We start from the raw sequence: 18,129 nt of genomic DNA on the forward strand, positions 1-18,129 counted from the left end.
TACTTTACAGTAGACATTTCTTGTAGGCTACATTTACACAGTGAACCTTTCTTTTCAAGTGTTAGACCATAGTTTAATGAATTACACATAATTTATATGTAACTATACAGCAGCAAATGTACACAATGTGCGTAGTGCATAGTGATTGGTACCCCTTTTTATATTGAGACATTCTGGGAAATCTTATGAACATTTCATTATATGTTCATTTTTTTATTAGGATATCAGAACAGGGGTGGAGCGGGACCAAAAAGTTGCTCCAGACTTCTTCGGCAGGAGCGGTCCACACTGCCCAGCTCGCAATATAACAAAACACACAAACGCATTGATTCACAAACCATTCCATAGCAATATAATTCATAAATGTAAATGTTTTTTAGGCGTTTCATGCCACCTTGTAAAGTGAATAAAACATTAAACCGTAAAGGCCAGTACAGTCTAACAAATAGAAATCAAAATGACATAAAAGCCTGCCCGAACATGTTAATGTAATATAAGGTCATGTAGTTAAACTGACCATGACAAGGTGTTACTAGACTTTGCTAACAAATATTGTTTAACATCAGCTATAAAGTCCAAAATCAACATTATATAAGTCGTAAAAAGTAAGCGTTTAAAGGTAAGAGAGAATATATTGACTCTTTGGGCTTAATAAGTGAGTAGCTTACTTATAAGCTTAATAAAAACTCTTAATAAAGCCTCAAAAGCAATAAACCTATCTGTTTCAGTGTGTTTAGACTATGTTACACTGTTTAGATTATGTGACAAACCAACAGCAAAGCTCACAAAAGTTAAGTTGTTTTCATTTTTGAATCTTACCATGTAATATTTTTATTGTAGAACCCCTGGCTTTGTTACGTTTGCCATCACATTTGAAGATAGGGAAGTGTCACCTATTTATGTTTTTCATTGGCTTAGATTTGATTAAATTATAAAGATATAATTGTCCCTGAGATAATGAAGGATTAGCATCTTTTGGTATGTCATTTGCACAGATTTGAACAGTTACTAGAAATAGTTTATCATTAGGTATAATTGTTCCTAAAGAATAATGTTTCCATGAACATGTACCTGGTCCACATTCAAAGGGTGTCCTTCCCCAACCCACATTTGGGTTTAGCGCTGCTTTTTGATAGTTGTTGTTGATATTCTTTCTGTGGAGGCCATGTTCAACCTATCAATGACGTCACAAATAGGTGCATTCGAACAACTGGCATTGGCTGGCTCTGGTGTAAACAACAGATTTATTCTTAGTATCAATGGCGTTTTCAGTTCTGACACTTACATGATGTTCGTGTGCATACGATTCCCTCGTATATACCAAAAGCTCGGGTTAAAATTGTGGTTTTAATTCATGGCACCTTTAACAACATTAGTGCAGATGCAGAGCAGGTAAATGGACACACAACAGTAAACAAAACGCAGTAATTTGTATCTGTTAAATCCCATTGCTTACAGACAAGAGGTAAGTTAATATAAATACTTAAATCTGCGTGTGTGTATACTATATATATATATATATATATATATATATATATATATGCTGTACATGATGGTATGCTGTTTTTTTTTCATAGCAACACAAACGTACATCTCTGTCGACCGGTTGCAGAATCTGCATGACCGTCGACGCCAACACTTGCTTTTTATAACCAACCCATTTCAAACATAGATAAGAAAAATGTTTGGGACAGGCCCTCGCTTTTAGGTAAAATTTTAGGTAAGTAATTCACTTTTGTGGAAATCATATTTTGGATATTTGGCCGCGCACCCGGGTTTTAGGACCCAGCAGAAGCGTGTGGCCTCCCAACCACTGCAGCGCCACTCAAAAGCACCGGAATTCAAATAGCGAGTGTGTTTATTTTATTTCATTACATCTATTACTTTTATCATATTTTAAAGAAAATTGCAGCAAGTACTTTTTTTGGGCGTTCATTGACCACAAACACGAGGGGGCTTGCCTCATTTGCAGTTTTGTTTTCTGGTAATAACAGACTTGCAGCAATGGCCTTCATTGACAAGCTTTCAATATATTTATCTTTCTTTTAGAGATATTGTATGCGAAGGAAATCTTCAAAAGTGTGAGCCTACCACCCAACAAACCAAATGTGGGAGAGTAATCCGTTTGTGTATGACACCACTGAAAGGTAGCGTAAAACTGGTTTAAATTGATAAAAACATAAATGTACCACTTAACAATCAAAATAATCTGTAAACGAATGAAAAGACGAATGAAAGAACAGAAATAAATAACAGTTAGTGTGTCAGACCCTCGTGTCAAAGTCAGAGTGATCATTGGTTTGAAGCCTGCTCGGAGCAGTTTTGGGTAGTAATGGCTGCACGTCTAAATTAATTGTTTATGACCTTTATCACTGCATTTGTCTGTATTTATTTCTTTATTCTTGTACTTTATTTGCTTATTTTATTAAGTCATTTCTTATCCTCCATAGAAAACTAACATTTATGAGAACATGTAATGGAAAGAATCTGCTCGGATGTAATGCACGGCCACGTTGGCTGATGTTATTGATGTAAGGATAGATGATGGGTTTGTTATATATAATTCACTGCAAAGAAAAATGGTTTCGTTTGAATAAAAATGCACAGGGTAATGACAAAATTCCACTCGGGTCCTAAACTGCACTCCTGTAATCTAATAACATCCATATGAATCAATGCAGCCTCTTCACATACAGGATCCTCTATAAAAGCACATGACCATTTTAGTCACTGAAATGGTCTATGTGTGATCCAAACGTGTGCCATGAATGACTGTATTAATGAATGAATGAGGAACACCCCTTGTGCTTTTAAAAAGGAGAAGAGATGAAAAGAAACTCTGGGTTTACCAAAGAAAATCTGCTCCTGACCGGGTTAGGTTCACAGAGTAAGTTACTACGGTTACTGACTTTGAGTATAAGTTACCTCTCTTTTCGAAACGACTTGAGGCTAAACTTAACCTTTGTTGTTCAAACTTGGCGAAGTGATATGGAACTGTGTTGCGTTCAGCAGACCTGAAAGTTCAGGAGCAACATCATATATGTGCATTTATGAAAGTTAATGTAGAACTTTCTGTATTTGTCTGTCAACTAATCAGATTGAAGCATTCAACAGCCCTGTGCAATAAACAATTTTAATAAATGCTCAGTCTGACTAGAAACAGATTTGTCAGAACAAATTGGAAATACGGTTTCAAAACATTGCCCTGTAAAACCTCAAGACTGAAACATTCCCTTATCTTTATCTTTTGTTGAGTCTATAAGATAACACACATGCAAAACAAATTCACATAACACACATGCTATAACTGTCACTATTCGCTTGTAATGGCTCCAAACTTTCCTATGTTATATCCCCAAGTTTATATGTAACAGCGCTGGGTGGCCTATGTCCAACGTATGCACTGGTAAAGGACCTAGAGGAACTGGCATCTGGAAAACAAGTAAAATTAAATGAACAGAAAAGAGTTCTACATATACTTTAGGGGTTGTCTTAATGTTCTGTGGTGTTCTGTTACTGGCCATTGACCTATTTCCTGTAAGTGATGTAACACCAATTAAATCAAGCTGTTTCCAGTCAGCCAGTCATTTTTTAAACATACGGCAACTCTCCAAAGCCACTTGTCTTCCATGTGAGATGGAGCCTATGGAAAGCATCTTGGTCCATAGATACATCCTGTACAGATAGCCAGTGGCAAAATACTTGCCCACACCCTTACATTTATGCATTTGGCAGATGCTTTTATCCAAAGCGTCTTACAAGTATGAGAGTATATAAACATTTTGTCAACTCGTGAAGTATAATTAGTTTACAAGGTCATGCAACTAGGAGGATTAAAGCTGGAGTAAGCAGAGATAATGAACAAAACATTTCTATTTGACAGACAGACACAGATTTATTGGTAAGTCAAATAAATGCGGAGCAGGATCATTTTGAGTTGTGGAGCCTTAAACATGTGAAGGGTGCTGCAGCTCGGATGGAGGCTGGCAGTTCCTCCACCAAAGGGGAACTGAATAAGTGCAGGTTTTTGCAAGAGATTGGGTGCCTCATGATGGAACAACCAGGCATCGCTCATTTACAGACCGAAGAGGACGGGTGGGGTTCTAGACCTTGAGCACTGAGATAAAGTAGACGGGCGAATGCCGTTATCGTTCTAATGGCCAGTGTAAGGGATTTAAACTAGATGCAGGCGTCAACTGGCAGCAAGTGAAGTGAAATCAGGAGGGATGTTATAGGTGCTTGAAAACAAGACGTTCGGCTGCATTCTGGATCATTTTTAAGGGATTGACAGCCTTGGTTGGAAGGCCGGCCAGTAGAGAATCGCAGTAGTCCAGTCTTGATACGACCAGAGCTTGGACAAGCAGCTGAGAGGCATGCTCCGACAGGAACGGCCTGATTTTGCAGATGTTGTAGAGCACAACCTGCATACCCCTGAACCAGGAACCTTTCAGCTGTGAGATATTCCCGTCACTGTTCTCTAATGTTGACATTGGACATGGAAATGAAACTTCCTTGTTCTGTTGTTCCAGTGAAACTCCACCCGTCAGCATCTGTGAGTCACAGGGCCACACAGCCATTCACTGGCACAGATAATCCCCCCCCACACACACACACACACACACACTCATCTGCCAGCTTTGATTTCTGCAGTGCACAGTCAGTGAAACAGGTCATACATACTGCATCCCATGCAACACTTACATTCTAAATATTTACTGTCGTATACAATATTTTTTATATTTGACCTTTTTACTATATTATAAAAAATGTAAAAGGTGAAAAGGCTCCATGTACGTTCATATTCCGCCAGATCAAATTCCCAGCCAAACAGACACGGGAGTCAAAGAAATGCATGTAACTCTGTCAACCAAATCTGCAACTCTCCTGTCCAGACAAGTGAGAAAAGAGTTTGGTAAATGAGAAAGCAAAACTAAAAGGAATTCCTCTGTCATGAGAATGGCTTGTTGCATGATTATAATTTGTCTTTAAAAATAACCAGATGTTAGATTATATTTCTCCTTTTGGTTAACCCAAGCGAATGGTTGTGTTGGGCAATTTAACAAAATGGGTAATTTATTAATATACAGAGAGTGTCCTGTAAAAAAATTGAGATTCAGATTCCCTTATCTGAACAACACAACAGCATAAGATTGAACAACAGTTAAAAACGGGAAAAACTTAGAATGAAAAATGTATTAAAAAAAAGAAAATGATTCCCTTGATATGCTGCCATTTGCCTTTTTGCCAAATCATTGTATCCAATAAATACATTAAATGCTGTGGGTTGCCATTTTAGTACCATATTTCTTATATTTCGAGGGCCCTATAAAAGCAAATATTGTGCAAATAAACTCTCTGGACATCACTTATCCACTACCACTGCTGTAGATATAAGGAAATAAGAGGTGACATACGAATCTTTCTTGTTGTGTCCATTACATAAAATCTAAATCATAAAATTTATTTCAAGGCTGGAATGCAGCAAGTGACTTGAATTATATCAGGTGACTTCTTGGTGCAGTGAGGAATATTGTTTTACCATGTGATGCTATTGTACTGTATTGCTCATGTGCTGAAAATAAAAAACCTACCGTGTTCCACCATTGGTGAATAAAGTTATTCTAAACTATAATCTTCTAATCACTATTTATTAATCACAAATACTTTTATTGCATTGCCAAGAACAGCCAAAGTCTACTGTATGTTTCAGTATCGTGACTGACAGAAACAAAATGAATCACAGAGCCAGAGTGAACCACTGACCACTTAATCATAGGTTGCATAATATGATGATGATGGCAGTAGATGGATGATGATGAAATATAAGAAACATGTCTTGAGAAATAAATTGTGTTTGCACAGCGACCAAAAGATGACACTGTCGTCTCTACAACTGAACAGAATGGCGTTTCTATGCACATGTGAAGCATCATTAAGGCAATTTCTTATTCTTTTGAACACGTTATTAATGATTTTTTCATAAGCCTCATACCTGTCTTCTGTTTCTCACATTATAAATAGTTTTTGTGATTGCGGCCTAATCTGTCTGACCTCTGTATAACTTGCGGACGTGCTACTCGCCTTTCTTGATATTTTTGATCTTCTCAGAAAAGAAGGAAGCAAACTTTGCTGTCGGAGAGCATTTCACTGGGAATCTGACTCTGAGGCTTTGCTCTCAACTCTCAACAGTAGCAAAGAGAGCGCAAGTGTTGTTTAAGTTACTGAATTTCTCCAACGTGCGTTTTGTCAGCCAGTCTTCACACCGACTTTCACATGAGCAATATCATCAATAACATTCTTAACCTTTTGAGTTAAAGGAATCAAGGAGAAGATCAACAGAGTCTGCAGGGAGGCTTGTTGTTGAAGATATAGCCTTCATAAATAGCTCCCTCGTGTTCTCATTGATGCATCTCTTCTTGACAGATACAGATCTCGATTTGGTGCATGGTATGAGAGACCAAACAACATGCAGAAGTGATCAGATAGTGCTACATCCTTGATGTCAATGGATGAAATATTTACAACCTTACTGATGAGTAAAGTATATATGTACATTTCTATATTTCTATATTTCAACACCCCACCTCAACCCAAACCCTGAAATCACAGCCGCAATGGCTAATTTAGCTCAAAATGCTAGTTCCACAAGGTGGCAAATCAATAATAAATGGCTCCCCTAACCCCGCCCCTAAATCTGACGTCACAGGGGAAAAGTCATATAACAAAACAAACAAATAAGATCGTCATAGGAATTCACACGAATTAGCCACCTAATTCAAATAGGTATGAATATCCATCAGATTGCGTTGATTTATATTTATAGGCTACACGATATTGCGTGTAAAAGTACTTTTGATAAAAGGCGTGCAGGACACGCAAAAATTGCTCGCTTACTCAAACGAAAAAGGGGGAAAAACGTGTTGATGAACACGAATTAAAAGATTACGGTTAGTGACAATTTCACGAATTCTCGCGAGACTTTGTTGCACACACGTCATTTAAGATGGATAGTCAATTAAGGAACTGGAGTTTCAGATTTTAACTTTAACTTTTTGAATGACCCACATTGATAAACTTTTTACAATAAATACTGCAATGTTTAAAGAAAAAATAGGCGATGTCATTTTTAATTTCACTGGGACTTTAAGAAAATGAAAGGCATTTGCAGGTAATCCATTGTATCGTATTATTTGTACACATCGTTTTGAGAAATTCAAATGCTTTGTACACGCTAAGGATGATTGAAGAAACGTAAATAAGCACAAACTAAATTTACTAAATTGCTGGCTGTAAAATTTAAGACAAAACGTCTGCCAGCTCCTTAATCATATTGTGGGTGGAGTTTAGCTTACGAAGTTAAAATATGTAAATAAGTTTATGTGATGATAATAACATTTCAACTAAAATATGCGTCACATTTTGAAGCACCACGTGCCCGGTAATCTATTTTAGTGTGCTTTCATACTTGACGCTTTAGTTTGCAAATAATATAGCTTTTCGGACGGAAAGAATCTTCTAGCAGTGATTTAACAGAAAAGTCACCGATCATTTGCGCCGCTCAGATCCAAAAGAATGATGTCACCTCAAGTCGTGCCCGCCGTGGTGCGCATGCGCAGAACAAGTGAGCTCATCTATCTCGACCGAAATGTGCTGTAATAACGTGTAATATTAACATACGCTCGTTATTTGCACTCATAAACAGTGAAGGCATATTATTTATAATGGCTTTAAGCTAAACTCTGTATTATGTACATTTTTTGTCTTTTGTTAATGATTTTACTGTCACGTGCATACAGAACTCTCTAAACAAGTATTACAAAACAGCCATAAATGAAATGTTTCAGGAAAATCATCCAAGATACAGAATACGTGTCGTGCCAACGTACTGCCGGTAGATGGTGGTCTTTGAACGAGTACAGAACCAGACTTGCGTGCGTGCGCGTCCGTGTTCGCGGATGATGTTCGGGATGCTGGTGGTACAGAAAAAGAAGCATCCCTCCGTTGCCTCCTCTTTCATTAGCCGATGCTCGTTCCTCACTGAGTCAACGTCCAGAGAGCACTTCGTTTCCCTAAATAACCTCAACAGGGCATGAGCGCAGGACTCTTATCCAGCTGAATTTCGGATTTAACACGGGAGGAGTAGAGCTTCGTTCCCTGGACATCAATTGGTAAGTGTAAATGTCATTCCATTGCACTCTTTCAACATCGGTGTTTGTTTTAAAGCGCTGTTTTATGCCAGTTCGGCGTTTGGTTAAGATGTTTGTGTTGGTAAATGATGGAGGATAGTAGCGCGCGCACAAGATCTCATTAGAGGGTCTAAATAAAAGACGTATTGTAATGCGTTTAACGCGAACAGTTTAACAATAGATTACGCATTACGGCTCATTTGGGTAGATTGACCCAAATATGAAATAGGAAATGGGTGAATGAAAGATGTTCGATCATTGACGGATAAAATAGGATGTTTCAAGGATTTGCTCTTAAACACCTGAACAAAGCTCCTGAGCCACACGCCAGGTGTTCACGATGCGCACATCATTCTCATTAAAGAGTTGCAATTTTGGGAAGGCCCTTTCTTTCCTCTTGGAGTAAATGTGCATTTCGGAAGAAATCTGAATGTTTTTTTCTACTTTATATAGAGAAGCCCAATTGGGTTTGTGCCGAACAGACAAAAAGCCCCTATGAAATGTCAAGAGGTCTACAAATATGTCCCAACAGCTCAGTTTTGTAGAACATTCTGAAAAGGTTTCAGTGACATTTCTGTGCCGTGCATTTACGAAAAGACCACAAATAAATTGCCATACAAAATATTTGGGTTGCCAGGAGCAAGATTATAGCCGTAGTGTGAAGCCATGGAGTTCATTCTAATAAGAAGTCTTGTCTAGCGTGTCCAACATAAGAGGTGTGGTTCTGCCTACTTTCTGCGATGTATGCATTGAGCGTGCCCATATTTCAAGTCTGTTGTTGTTTACTATGGCATTAATTGGCATGTAGGTGTTAGTATTTTGCAGTGCCGCAGAGGAGGCGATGAAGCTTTTCCATTAGTGGCGAATACAGTATTGACTTACAAACTGACTGACAGATCTTTCTGTGGAGGGCCTGATCCCATCTGTAAATGAGCTCATTGACTGAATCTAAACCGAATCAAAGGCATGCAATGTAATCTACTGTACAATGATCGTGGTCTTCGCAAATGTCATGCTTTGGAACGAGATCTACGATGCATGCAGGATGATAATGGGATGACGGACGTCTAAGGCTTAGAGATGCTGTTTATCAAAACATCTCACTTATCTCATTGCCATGTGTCAATAACTGAAAGCACACAGCGTAGGAGATAAAGACGAGATTCACTCCTGTTTGCCTTTATTGGGCCTGAGGATTTGTCCAGATTGATTTTAAGTCTGCCCTTCTGCCGCCATTAGACGTGACTCTTTGTTATAATTTGTATTTCACTCACACGGCAGCCTGTAAAATCAGCATGTGTTTGGCGATCAAACGAGGACAATGTGTGAACTTTTTCTCGCAGATATGCACCACATTAACAGATGGATCCCGTGCCTGTCTACAAGGCCGCTGTTTATAGATGACGATCAGCTTGTCCAGGTCAACAGGCAAGAACTGTGTTGGATGAAGATGCGAAATTCGTCGTCGATGAAATTAAACGCAGTTCTGATGATTCGTTCGTCCAAATGGACTGATTTTGTTTTCTTCTGTACTTCTGCAGTCACTGATAAGTCGGTGCCCGTCATAGGTTTCAATGTGGAGATTGCTAATGAGTTTAGGTATCAAGGGCTCCGAAGGCTAATTGAGCGCCCAGAAAGCCTGGTGTTTAAGACGCTGTCATTCCTTTTTTCCTTGATATGAATTATATATGTCAAGGAGTTCATGAGCAATATGTTGTCAACTGCAGGACACATCTCAGGTTCTGAGTTAACATGAGTGATGGCTCCGTTTCAATGCATTACCGGTGCTTGGCACGTGCACTTTACAGCGACACATGACAGGTTCGGGTTTTAAAGGGATATTGCATACGTGATAATGATATTTAACAAACACGAGGCAGTGCTGGGCGAGTGACATGCTTTGAAAATGATGTCACTTTAGAGAACTCATTACGTGTGATTGGGTGAGGTCATTACCGCTAACAGGAATGGGTTCAACAGACGTAATTCTGCACACGACCGTAGATTTTAATGACACGATGGCACCAGTTTTGATAAGCTCTCACAATTGTTTCAATAAAAAATGTCATGGCATAATTCAACCTGCATTTGTATAATTATAGTACACCTTGTGTAAATGTATGTTTTAACAAACCTTTGAACGAAAGAAATTGATATATTTTAACATTTATACAAAATTGAGTGGTATTTGCCTGTGAAGTGTGCTTGAATCAAGTTGTTTTAAATGGTTCTAGGTTGTTGCTTACTAAGTTATTTACCTAACAAACATTTTAAAACCCATATTGTCCAACGGGAAAATCACATAGTAATGTTTTTTATTTCTAATCCTATGTTTGAATCATGGCATTAGTGATGCTTGCCTTAGATAAAATAAGCTGGGAGGGTGGGATTGTCTTGAGACAATTAGGTCTCTAGTCTGGTCATCTAGTCCCAGGGGGTTTTGAGTACAGGATGAAGTGTTAAATTGAGAGTCGTAAATGAACAGTATGGAGGCCTATGCTCTTGATAACGCTGTTCTTTAGATCAAGGTCACGTGTGTGATAACTAGCATTCACAAGTTTTTACACGAAAAGAAAATGGAGTACTTCATTCTGATTTTCAGTAACCATATAAAATCTTGAAACAGGATAAACTTATTTGGTAGGATTCTGCAGAACAGGGAGGGGGCGTTTCTCAATTGTTGGGCGTTTTTTAACCAGACTTAAAGGGCAGAAGCCTATCTCTGAATTATTGAGCGTTGCTATATGGGATAGGTGGTTTTCAATCGTCCAATAGGAGAAGGGACTTGGCAATCGTCCACTTGATTTGTGCAAATCAATTATAAGAGATTGAGAAACACCTATAATTTAGAAACGGCCTCTTTGTTCTGCAGAGACCCCAGTCTTGAAGATTTAGGAATGTGTGACATCAGCAGATAACACAGGAAAGTAGCACTTTATTACAAAATCCAGTAATTGGTGTTCGTCATCTTCCCACTTTTGTATAAGGGTGGTTTTTGGTTAAAAACTTGGTGTTGGGTCACGGGTTCAAACCCCATGGAACGCATACGCTGATCAAATGTATGGCTCGAATGCACTGTAAGTCACTTTGGATAAACACGTCTGGTAAATGCATTCATTGAATGTAAAAATGCTAATGTAAAACAGACAAAAGAGCTTTTTCTGCTTGTTTGGCGGGGGGAGTTTTTGGCGTATTAATTTGCACAAACAATTTATTGCTTTAAGTGTTGTTTTCATGCTGTGAAGGGAAATAATTCTCTGACCAACTAATCTCATTTGCTGAGTCAGTGGACTCCTTTCTGTGTGTGTCTGTGCCTCTTACCGTATTGATTTTTTTGGAAAGGAGGAAGGAAAGGTCCAAGAATCAAACAACAAACGCTCACTAGGGAAAGAGAGGGTTAATCGAACTGTTCTGTGGATTCTCTTCTTTCAGAACTAAGTGCTTCCAAATGTCTCGGCATAGCACCTGAATGTGCCTCGGTCCTGTCACGATGAGAGCACCTAGTCGTAACCAGGCATCTCTGCCGACTTGCAGGACTTGCGTGGAATGCATTCATCACCGAGCCGGCTATTTTTAGACTCTTATTTATAGCTCTGTAGAAAATGAAATAAGATGCACGCCTTTGATTGACAGTCGGCTTCGGTGCAATGAAAAAAGACGTCTAGAAAGGATCATAGAGACGAATTTGACAGAGCAATATACGAAGGCCTCATTTTTACCACTTGGGTCTTTTGGGTTTAATATTGGTGCGAAGCTCGACTTGTATAGCTGTCTCGTGCATAATGACTGAAATGCATTAGCATGATTTAATTTCATTTAGATAAGAACCTGCTGCCTGTTTGTTTTTATCATCTGATTGGCAGGATCTGTTGCAGACGGGGTGACCTCATGGTTCAAACCCCTTTCCCCCAGCAGAGGGTTGAGTGTTTTCCAGATTATCTCTGTGCTCTCCGAGGTGCAGCCCGCACAGTCACGCTTCATTGCGTGTAATTATCAAGAATGAAGCCATTTTCCAAGCGTTCATCTTTTTCCCCCCTCCGATCCCCTTGTGCCGTACCCTCGAAATACAAAAATGGCTCCACTTCATAGGAGTGGTATGCAACTAGTCAGGTGACTTGACCAGCATTGAGTCGAAGCAGTAAAGACCAGGTTTTCATTCATCTTAATGGTGTGCCATCCTCGCCGTCCAATCTATACCTCCTTTGTGTCAAACACGCCGTCAGAGTGAGTGTAGAGCTGGTCACTGGGGCATCAATTGAAGCCCCTCCGTGGAGCAGTCTGCTGGAAACCGTAGCAACCATTAGCAGTGTGGTTACCATGACATCCATCCAGCGAGGCAGGGTTCCTGGCTGGACTCCACTGGGAGTTGTGATGGCAGCATTTAGAGGGAACCGGGACCAACTGTTGTGACCAAAAAAGTTTTTGATATTGGGATGAAGGCTTAGTTTAATATTAACAGCGGTGGAGAGATGGGAAGAGAAATCAATTTTCCGTAAGATTACACGGCCACGTGATGGCAAACATCAACAATTGGATTTCCTGTATGTTTTGGTGGTTATTTAGCAACCTGGGTCTTATTTATGATTACCTCAATCAAAAGCATGGCACAGAACGATCAATCTCGAGAAAATCAATCAGAAGAAGAGTTCAGAATGTAAAGGACATACAGTACTGTCGTGGATTCATTGCCACCAGACAGGGAAGATCAAGGTCTTGTTTGTTGAATGGGGTCCGTGAGCTGTCAGTGACCATGCGGTAGACTTTGAATACATCACAATGACAGGTTCAACTCTGTGGCCTTGTGAAGTGTATGGTTGACTGGTCATGTCGGGTCCTTATCTGTTGAGAGGATGCATTCGTCAGTGTTCCATGCAGAGGTCAAAGATGCTTACGCAATCGGTTGTGTTGTATGCGTTATGTTTTAGGGAGATTATATTAGTAGTTTAAAAATATTATTATGATTATTATTAATAATTTAAATAATAATTCATTTAAATTTCATTACAAACATGTTTTACTGCAGAACACGAAAGAAGATATTTCGAAGAACGTTTAAACATTGACTTCCCCCATTGACTTCCATTGTATGGGGACAAACCCACTGAAACATTTCTCAAAACGTCATCTCTTGTGTTTTTACAGAAGAAAGAGTCGTATACAGATTTTGTATGACATGACCGTGAATAAATGATTCATTGAAACGATTTTTAGGGGAACTCTCTCATTACTGAAACTAAAAAAAATCTGTCATGAATTACTCACGCTCAAGTTGTTAACAAATCTGTATCAATTTATTTGTTCTGTTAAAACAAAGAAAGTTATTTGGAAGAATGTTAGCAACTGAGATTTCCAAGGCGCCGTTGAGTATTATTAAAATGCTAGTCAAAGGTGTCTCGGAACTGTTTGTTTTCCTAAAATCTTTCTTACATCTTTTGTGTTTAAAAGAACGAAAAAATTATACGATCATTTTTTTTACTATGGTAGTCAATGGTGCCCCAGAAATCTCAATTGCTAACATTCTTCTAAATATCTTTCTTTGTCTTCATCAGACAAAATAATTTACATATTTGAAACAACTTGCGAGTGTTTTCATATGTGGAAGAACTGCTCCTTTAAAGTGCCTTGCACTGTTTAAAAATTTAATGAAAGTTCTTCTTTATGTTTTGATATTCTTCCTGTAATAGCTTTATAATGTTACCTTTGCAAAGAAGAAATATTGACAAATTGCTTGGGATATTTGGAAGGCTGTCTCCAATAAATGTAAATATAGACAATACTAAACAACAACTTTTTTGCTGTCAAAATGTGTTGCTGGAAAAAGGCAGGGTGTTGAAGTGAAGGGTGAATTGAAGTTATCTGCTCTGTTGCACTGTGGTATGATAAAGTGAGCATGAGAGGCAGAGAGAGAGAGAGAGAGAGAGTGGGGTTGTTCTGTCTCGCTTTGTTTAAACACGTGTGTTGAGACGGTGATAAGGGTGAGAAAGGAATGTAAAGGGGATTGGAGCTGGTCTGGTTGGGTACCTCATTCTAGTGCTCGAATCAGGTTGACCTTGAAGATAATATTGAGCCTTATCCCTGTTTGTCACAGGCGAGAAAAACTGAATCTATTCTCTAAGTGCCCTGCTGACTACAGAGTCACGATGACCTCCCATCCTCAACATCAATAGCAATAGTTGTTTTTTCTCCCAAATCCCTGTTTTATTTCATTTTATCAGTGTTATTCAGCAGTCTGCCACCTTGCTTTTAAATATAAACAGTCCAATAGCAGATTAAGTCTTGTGAGATTGAGGTTTTATCTCATTCATTTAAATCCAATGGCAACGAATGGCATTCTTTCTGTCTGTGTTAGAGGTCTGCACGGGACTTTTTTTTTCATCCCGCCCTTGCCCGATACATTTTATTCCGCATCCTCCCGCTCCCGCTGAAAATTCACTCTGTGATCACCCGCTATCTGCTTAGAATGACTTTCGTCCCGGATCCTGCAAAACTTAGATCACGTTTCCATATCTCACATTACAATTTCTCGATAACAAATATAAAATACCACGGATGGGTGAAAAATCGATTCACATATAGGTCACGATTCAGTCCTCTAGCGATTCTAATCGATTCACAGATTTAAAAAAGCAAAATGGAATCAAAACTTAACATATATCACATTAAATTTTGAGGATGAATCGTTATTAAAAATCGTAAAACGATGGATCGATTTTTAATTGAATCGTGACCGCAAGAATCGATATGAATCGAATCGTGAGGTGCCAAAAGATTCCCATCCCTATAAAATACGCGATACAAAAACATTACGTTATTTGTTATCATCTTGTCAATATACAACATTGTTCTTACATTTTAATGTCAATACAGTAGACCAATTGCAACTGAGAAAGACAAATTAAATACAACTTCTTTCACTCAAACTATAAGCAAAATATAACTGAACGAAACCTTTCTCAAAGGAAACTGCATCTTAATGGAAAGCCGAGGAGGAAGTGGAATGGTAATCTCCAGGCCCTCAGGAATGGAAATCAGAAGCGTTTCCTCTCCGCTCGACGATGGCATTCCTTCCACTACTAGTGAATTTTCTGACGCCATCACGCGCCGATGAAATGAAATAATCAATGTGGTAATCAGGGATATTAATATAAGATCTGCCGTCTCGCACAGCTGCTAATTACTGACGCTTATGATTGCATTGCTGATGAGAGTCACCCGTTATTATGAAGAACGGCTTACTGCGCAGTGAATGAAGAGCTTCTTATACATGCTCGCCGTGAGTTTGCGACAGTCCTTCGCAACAAACAGATTAGTCACAATCTTGCGGTGATGAATGGCAGGACTATTCTCCACATATCTGTATCTCAATATGATAGTTAGGCTACTTATATCCACGCGAAATTAGTTCCCACCCTGTTTTTTCTCGCAAAGCTCGGTTCACGTCGAGACTGAGATGCTGTTTTACCTGCAGCCAATTTCCCAACTTTGTTATTTCGGTACAGGTGTGGTGAAGATGAGACGGAACAACGGTTAGAGGAATTAGCAAACCACATGCAGCTAATTGTGGCAGGGCATCCTCATGCCTGGTTTCTATTGAGATCTGCCTTTCTTTGCTGGATATCAAGACACGATACTCTCTTGCCAACCTTTATCATACAGGCTCATAAGCACGACGAAGAAAGCTTATCGGCTCGCTGGCTCTCATGTAAGATGGTCTTTATTTTTCAATTTTAATAAAGTATTCTTTGGTTTTGTATGAAGTTGGTTTGCAGTCTTCACAGTGTTCTTTAGTTTGATTCTTAAAGACTCAAAAAAAGAAGATTACAGGTTTGGATCCAAAAATCTCATCTCCTTCCAAAAATATGCATCAGTGAGTGACATCTTCGTTAAAAATCAGAATCATCTTCAAAACGCATTGCTTCATTTCCCTAATGAAGCTCTTGCAATTAAGCCGGATCAATCTTCCATAGATGTTATTAAGATGACCACACGGACAATTAGTTTTGCGAATTCATAAGAGATCAAAGCCTCTAGAGATTTTTTACTTGGGTGAAAATCTTGCCTTACAAAATGTTTTTTCTATGTTTGACTTGAAAGATTTTTTTCTTTCAGATGCTTGAACTGTGGTATATTTGCAGTTGCTTAATGATCCGTGCAATAAGTTGACACAGACGGTGTCCCAATGCAGTCAACAGAAACGGCTGAATATATTTAGCTATATGGTAACATTCGTCTACTGAAAGTAAATTACATTAACATTAACTTACTGTGTGCATTTATTTAAAGGGGCCCTACGACCTAAGCATTACTATGGGTAATATCAGTTCATAGCACATGAATAATATGTAAGCTATATTAGCATAAATGGAATATAAATGTTTTATGGGTGTCATTGAAGGCTATTTCTGGTTCTGTACATCTATAATTATGTTGGGGGCGAATTTAGGGAAGGTTTGTTGTTGCCAGTGGACAAACATATGGAACACCATATGGTCAGTGTGTTCGTGCCCATTTAACTATAGAAAATAATAGCAAACAAAGAGGTTTGTTTGTACTTTTCAAATGCAGAAATAAATTGGTCAAGCGTTTAGTTACCAGCTCCACTTTCATACATATACAAATCCCTTAAAGGTGCAACGTGAAAGATTAAGAAGGATCTATTGACAGAAATGCAATATAATATACTTATTTATGTCTTCAAAGGTGTATAAAGACCTTGCATAATGAGGCGTTAGGCTTTTATATCTTGTCTTAGAATTTCTATCTACATACACCGCGGGTCCCCTTGCATGGAATTCGCCATGTTGTTTCTACAGTAGCCCTGAACGGACAAACTGCTCTACAGAGAGTGTTTCGTAAATATGGTATCTCCTTCGGCAAAGAAGCGAAAACGTGACAACATCTTTGTCATGTGTCAGCCATCGTAGTGCTTCGAAAGGGAGGGGTGGAGTGAGCCGTTGGTTGCAATTTGCAACCTCACCGCTAGATGTCACTCCATTTCTGGACCTTTAATGTGAATCCTTATTTGTCATTTTACTTCTAGTTGGTTTTGTGTTAGAACAGGAAACATTTGTCCTATTCCTTTGTGGACATTAGAGATTTCATGCTGTGGATCAAATGCAGTTGTGTGTTTATCAAGCAGGATATACAGTAACCCTTGTAGAAGCTGCACGTCATGATGGGCACTATGCAAATGTGTGTGTGTACTCTGAAGTCCTATTAAAATGAACCACTGTGTTATTATAGACATGAGGTCATGTCTGTTGTTTGCTGCTGAGATTTGAGATTTTGGTTTGTCATCTCACAGCGATGAAGGGAATATGCATTTCAATGCATGTAAACATAAACAACTGCACAAGAGGGCTCAATTGCTGATAAGGTTATTGTGTTTATTTTACATATTGCCAGACTGAAATGAAATGCCAGAGCTCTTATTACATTGCGGTTGCAGTGCGCAGAGAAATAATAATGGCATCGGACAGTTTTTCTCTTCCGAGTTTTGACATTAATAGCTCTATAGATTAGATTTCAATTTGTTTTTCAAACAGGCCTGTTCTGCATGAATCTAGTGGACAGGGGGACGTCTAAAGGAATACGATACCCGGCACTACGATAAAAAACAAATCATTAATATTTCAGGGCTCTCTAGACCAGTGGTTCCCAACTGGTGGATCTGTCTGTTTTGATTGGATAGGTTAATGAACATAATACGATGCTGCATTGAATAAGCTTATCAATTTTTAAAAGGGAGGAGAATGTGTTTGCCATATATTTAGGTTTTGACGTCAAAGGTCGTGCATCCAATTGATATTGGCGGTTTTGTTGCAAATTCATTTGTCACTTGGTAGATAGTAGGATTACCAGATACCACGGTGCATGGCGTACTGTCATCCACAAAAAACATAAAATAGGTATGTCACCAAGAATACATTAAAGGCATAGTTCC

The 18,129-nt window shown here is 38.8% G+C and overlaps 1 protein-coding gene across 3 annotated transcripts in view; it reads left to right on the forward strand.

The window, feature by feature from the left end:
* Nucleotides 1–18,129, forward strand: part of ctnnd2a (catenin (cadherin-associated protein), delta 2a) — a 211,702-nt gene that overhangs the window by 2,770 nt on the left and 190,803 nt on the right. For 2 of the 3 annotated variants that reach the window (XM_056737779.1, XM_056737781.1), the window contains exon 1: nt 8,011–8,168. The exons of the other annotated variant lie outside the window; for it this stretch is intronic. The gene's annotated coding sequence lies outside the window, so the exon portion shown is untranslated. Of the gene's footprint in view, nt 1–8,010; nt 8,169–18,129 lie in introns of those variants that run through there. 3 annotated transcript variants of the gene reach the window in all.

Source organism: Triplophysa dalaica, chromosome 23, assembly GCF_015846415.1.
Source record: "Triplophysa dalaica isolate WHDGS20190420 chromosome 23, ASM1584641v1, whole genome shotgun sequence".
Lineage (NCBI taxonomy): Eukaryota > Metazoa > Chordata > Actinopteri > Cypriniformes > Nemacheilidae > Triplophysa > Triplophysa dalaica.